The following is a 5,135-nucleotide window of genomic DNA, read 5'->3' on the forward strand; positions in this document are numbered from 1 at the left end:
CCTTGTGTGGTAGCGGTTTTCAAACTTGTTTCAAGTTTGTGTTTTTCGTCATGCAGCCGTTGTATTACATCAGCATAGTTCAAATCCCGGTCAAACTGTAATTTGGGCCACACATCAAATTGGACATTTTGTCTTACAGTAAATTTTGTTTGAAGTTTTGATTTTTCTCATGCACCTGTTATGTACATCCCCGTAGGTCATCTGTAATAATTTGGGCCACACATCAAATTGGACATTTTGTCTTACAGTAAATTTTGTTTGAAGTTTTGTTTTTTCCCGACTCGCCCATAATGTACATCGTCTGCGCACAAATATGAGTTAAAAGAAAAAACGTACATCAAAATAGACTTAAGAAAATCAGATAAAACTTGACAGGCTGTATATTTCTCCTTAAAGAATTCTAAGAAGTAACCATCCGCAGATATTTTTATTAGGCAGAGCAGGGTTTCCCTCCTTTGGTAAAAGAGACACAAGTACCCCACTGGAAAGAGAAAACTACACGGGACATGCATAGAGTGAGTATATTATTTCTTGTATACACGTTTTATGATAAACGCTATACATTAAAATAACTATCATTTTTGAATTTTTTTTTTTTTAGAGATTCAGCTATTCTGGGTTTTTTTTTTTTTCCTACGGGAGACTGTGCAGATAGAAAACTCCATATAGTGAGTATATTATTTTTTTTATACATGTGATAAACGTTATACATTAAAAATAACTTATTGTAATAATAGGTAGCCTATTTTCTGTTTTCTATGCAGCGGGCACCACCGATTCCTGGCCAGCAGGGGGCGCCTCGGCGGGCGCCGCCATCACACGGCCAGCAGGGGGCGCATCCGCGGCCACCTCGGGCAGTGCCGCAGGCAGAGCGGTGGCAGCTGCAGGGACTGCAGGCAGAACAGGCGAGTCAGGCAGGACAGGTGGGTCAGGCCCCTGGCTGTCGCTCGGTGGCTGCCTGCGGGTCCTCCGGCTCTGGGTCGGCGGTCCCCTCCGGGTCCCCCCTCGGTGCCGGTCCTCAGTCCTGCTTCCGGCGCCATGTCGGCCGCCTCCGGGCCCCCCTGCTTCGGCGGGGCGTCGGACGGCGCCTTCGCCGGCTCTGGCTGCACCGTCGCCTGCCGCGGCTTCCCCCTCCTGCCTGCCTTCGTCGGTGTTCCCTCCTGTTCCCTCCGTCTCTCCCTCGTCTCGGCCCCTGTGTGGTCCCCTCCTGTTCCTTCCTCCCTCTCGCCTGCGGCCCCTCCGGCCGCTGCCCGTCGCCCGCCTGGGCTCCCCTTTGTCCCCCTTCCGTTCCTGTCTGGTCTCCCCTGTCTGCTCCTCCTCCTTTCGTCCCAGCTGTGTTTGCTCCTCGTCCCTATGTTCCTCCTCTGTTCACTCCTGGCCCCTTCGTGTCGCCTTTGGGTGTTCCCTCTGTGTCTCCCTTCTCTGTCTGCCTTTCCTGTTCTTTGTCGGGTCTTGTCCTTCTTCTTGTCCCTGTTTCTGTTTTGTGTCTCGGTCCTGTTTCCAGTGTCCCATTGATGTTTTGCTTCTGTCTTCCAGGTTTTGGGCCCCTCGTCTCGTCCGTCACCTCCCCTCGGCGCGCCCGGTGTGTGCGCCTTTGGGGGGGGGTTATGTCACGTTCAGCTCCGAACAATCCTCGTGTGTGTCACGCCCCCTATTACCTCGTGTTACCTTCTGATTGTTCTCACCTGTTGCCTGTTCCGTTTACCTAGTCTCTTGTATTTAGTCCTCGTCTCGAGTAGTTTTCCCCAGATCTGTCATCGTCTAAATGCTTGTGAGTGCTAGTCCTGTATGTTCATCTGCCCAATAAACTCTCTTCTACTGTCATCTTGGTTGCTCTCGCCTCCATTGCCTGCTCGCCGCTCGCAAAACGTGACAGGGGAACCCGGAGAAGGCGGAGGGAAGGCACGGTGACAGGTCATCTGCCTCGGCCCTGGGAAGCGGCGAGGTGGTGGCGGGCGGGGGCTGTAACACCCGCCTGCTGACCCCCTCCCCCGAGAGGGAGCACACACCACACACTCCCATGTTAAATTAATGTGTGCAGTCCTGCTACTCTTGTACTTACGGGAGAGCGGTCGCTGATATTACTGTTTAATAGAATTATTTGCGGGCAAAATGTTTTTACTCTATTAAAAAGCGTTACATTTGAATGTGTACACTACACATTGTACGTGTGGCACAATGAAAAGATGTGGCCACTTTTCAAGCTGTAAGAAAATACAATTTGACTTGGATATCCTCTCTTTTAACGTTTGGTTAAATGTTGAAATGGGTGATTTTATGACTTTTTAAAAGTTTCTGAAAAGTTCATTCTGAAAACTCATTACCCGCATCCATGTGTAACTTGAGGGGCACGACTCCTCGGTTAAAATAAAATCAAAGGCCTCCTTTACAACCAGACGTGTCTTGTTTCTTAACACACGCAAGTAGGCCTTTTAGGAAAAAACATCAATCACCGTAAGGAGATACTTTAACCTGTCGTTGTACGTCGCCAGCCCTTGCATGTCGCATAAACCGGCCTGCCGCTGATACATGGCTCTCGGTATTAAACACTCTGTTCCTGGGGAAATTCTTTTGAGCCGGCTTATGTAAAGTATAACTGTCTTGCATAGACAACCACTCTCTGATGTCATCAGTAGCCACTTTTTTCCCCGAATCTTCCTGCACGGCTCTCTGCAGTCTGGAGGTCCCTCCGTATGACCCCGGGTGGCTGGGGTCATAGTATGTACGACATAGTATGTTTTATAGGTGTCTGGGGAGGGGGTTTTATATGTGGGTTTGTTTAGAATTTAGTGATTAATTGTCATTGTTGACACACCGCACGCACACACACACAGAGGCGCTGTAAAGGGGGGGTAAACGATGACGATTCTCGGGGCCCATGACTGAGAGGGGGCCCAGAGAAGCCCCCAATAAAATTGTGGTGCTGATAGTAAAAAATTATTAACTTAAAATTGTTCTATTTGCTGTTTCCTGGTGTCAAAAAATGTGTTTGTTTAGGAAACACAAACGTCCGTGAGCCCCTCTCCCCCTCTTGATTATCATAAAATGGTTCAGTCCGCCCAAATTGTATCCAGGCAACAGCTTGACTTCACTTATAGCGCCGGCAGAAGTGAAAATGCCTCAAAAATCTGGAAGCCAAAAACGGAAAGAGAAAAAAATAAGACAAGTGAAAGAGGCAAAGGGTCGACAGTATGTTACCCAATATTTCAGAAGAAAAGGTGGGTTTGTAAGTAGGACTAAATTGTTAGTGGACCGCCCGTGTGACAATGATCGTAGCCTACGGTTTAAATATTTATTTACACAAATATTTAAACTAGTTTTAATGAAAATTCATGTAGTTTTAGGAAAAGTCAGGGAGCAGCAAGGCTTTGTGATTTATTTAGACAAAGTTATTAAATATGCAAATTTCAAAACGGTCAAAATGACGCCTTGTTCGTTCTAGTGTTAAAGATAATTACCCTAAGTTTAAATGTTGCGATTAAAATGACTGCTGGTGGCCGTTCTAGTGTTAAAAGTGCATGATAAGGGAACTCAATTTTCTCCCCATGTTAGATCAAGAAAACGCTGGAAAAAATAACAATACACAGTTTTAGTTAAACGTTCCAGGGCTTGTCCTTTGAAAAATGCAGGCGCACACAAATTTGTGCACCTAAAAAGTGCTAGGTGCACAATTTTACCTTTTTTGTGCGCCTAAAATGTGGTTGGACTTTGGTGCAATGGGTCAAAATGTACTTGTATTTGTACATATTTCTGTTTTTTGTAGTCCTAGTGTTAGTTGAGAATTTTGTCCTAGTTTTAATGCTTTAACATATTTTGTAGAAACCCATTTAAAGTGAATCACTTTTTATTGGTGAATAAAATTTGCAATTCAGAATTCAGTCTTTTTTGCATCAATACTTTGGAGATTGTCCTCAATTTGCAAAACACTTGCTGCAGAAGGCTCAGAGAGGAAGAGCACCATAATATTAAGATTATATGGGCCAAAACTTAGATATGGCATCCAATAATTTGTATGAGCCAAATTCTGTTTCTCCACTGAAATTGCATTTGTTAGCCAGTGTCTTCTCTGAAAACTTCATTCTTGGATGAAGAACACATCAGCAGTCGATCCCAGCAGCAGCCAATCCTTAACATGTACACTCACCTAAAGGATTATTAGGAACACCTGTTCAATTTCTCATTAATGCAATTATCTAATCAACCAATCACATGGCAGTTGCTTCAATGCATTTAGGGGTGTGGTCCTGGTTAAGACAATCTCCTGAACTCCAAACTGAATGTCAGAATGGGAAAGAAAGGTGATTTAAGCAATTTTGAGCGTGGCATGGTTGTTGGTGCCAGACGGGCCGGTCTGAGTATTTCACAATCTGCTCAGTTACTGGGATTTTCACGCACAACCATTTCTAGGGTTTACAAAGCATGATGTGCAAAGGGAAAAACATTCAGTATGCGGCAGTCCTGTGGGTGAAAATGCCTTGTTGATGCTAGAGGTCAGAGGAGAATGGGCCGACTGATTCAAGCTGATAGAAGAGCAACTTTGACTGAAATAACCACTCGTTACAACCGAGGTATGTAGCAAAGCATTTGTGAAGCCAAAAAACGCACAACCTTGAGGCGGATGGGCTACAACAGCAGAAGACCCCACCGGGTACCATTCATCTCCACTACAAATAGGAAAAAGAGGCTACAATTTGCACGAGCTCACCAAAATTGGACAGTTGCAGACTGGAAAAATGTTGCCTGGTCTGATGAGTCTCGATTTCTGTTGAGACATTCAAATGGTAGAGTCAGAATTTGGCGTAAAAAGAATGAGAACATGGATCCATCATGCCTTGTTACCACTGTGCAGGCTGGTGGTGGTGGTGTAATGGTGTGGGGGATGTTTTCTTGGCACACTTTAGGCCCCTGGGCATCGTTTAAATGCCACAGCCTACCTGAGCATTGTTTCTGACCATGTCCATCCCTTTATGACCACCATGTACCCATCCTCTGATGGCTACTTCCAGCAGGATAATGCACCATGTCACAAAGCTCGAATCATTTCAAATTGGTTTCTTGAACATGACAATGAGTTCACTGTACTACAATGGCCCCCACAGTCACCAGATCTCAACCCAATAGAGCATCTTTGGGAT

The 5,135-nt window shown here is 45.6% G+C and overlaps 1 long non-coding RNA gene across 2 annotated transcripts; it reads left to right on the plus strand.

Annotated features, from left to right (window-relative positions):
* Window positions 1–424: 424 nt before the first annotated feature.
* LOC140590920 (uncharacterized) lies at window positions 425–2,395 on the plus strand. 2 transcript variants are annotated; one of them, XR_011991823.1, is made up of 4 exons: window positions 425–515; window positions 602–668; window positions 765–923; window positions 1,537–2,395. It is a non-coding gene; the product is annotated as an uncharacterized lncRNA (long non-coding RNA). The 2 variants fall into 2 exon arrangements; XR_011991824.1 differs by having other exon boundaries at window positions 765–905.
* The last annotated feature ends 2,740 nt before the right edge of the window (window positions 2,396–5,135 follow it).

The sequence above is a fragment of the Paramormyrops kingsleyae genome, chromosome 5 (assembly GCF_048594095.1).
Source record: "Paramormyrops kingsleyae isolate MSU_618 chromosome 5, PKINGS_0.4, whole genome shotgun sequence".
Lineage (NCBI taxonomy): Eukaryota > Metazoa > Chordata > Actinopteri > Osteoglossiformes > Mormyridae > Paramormyrops > Paramormyrops kingsleyae.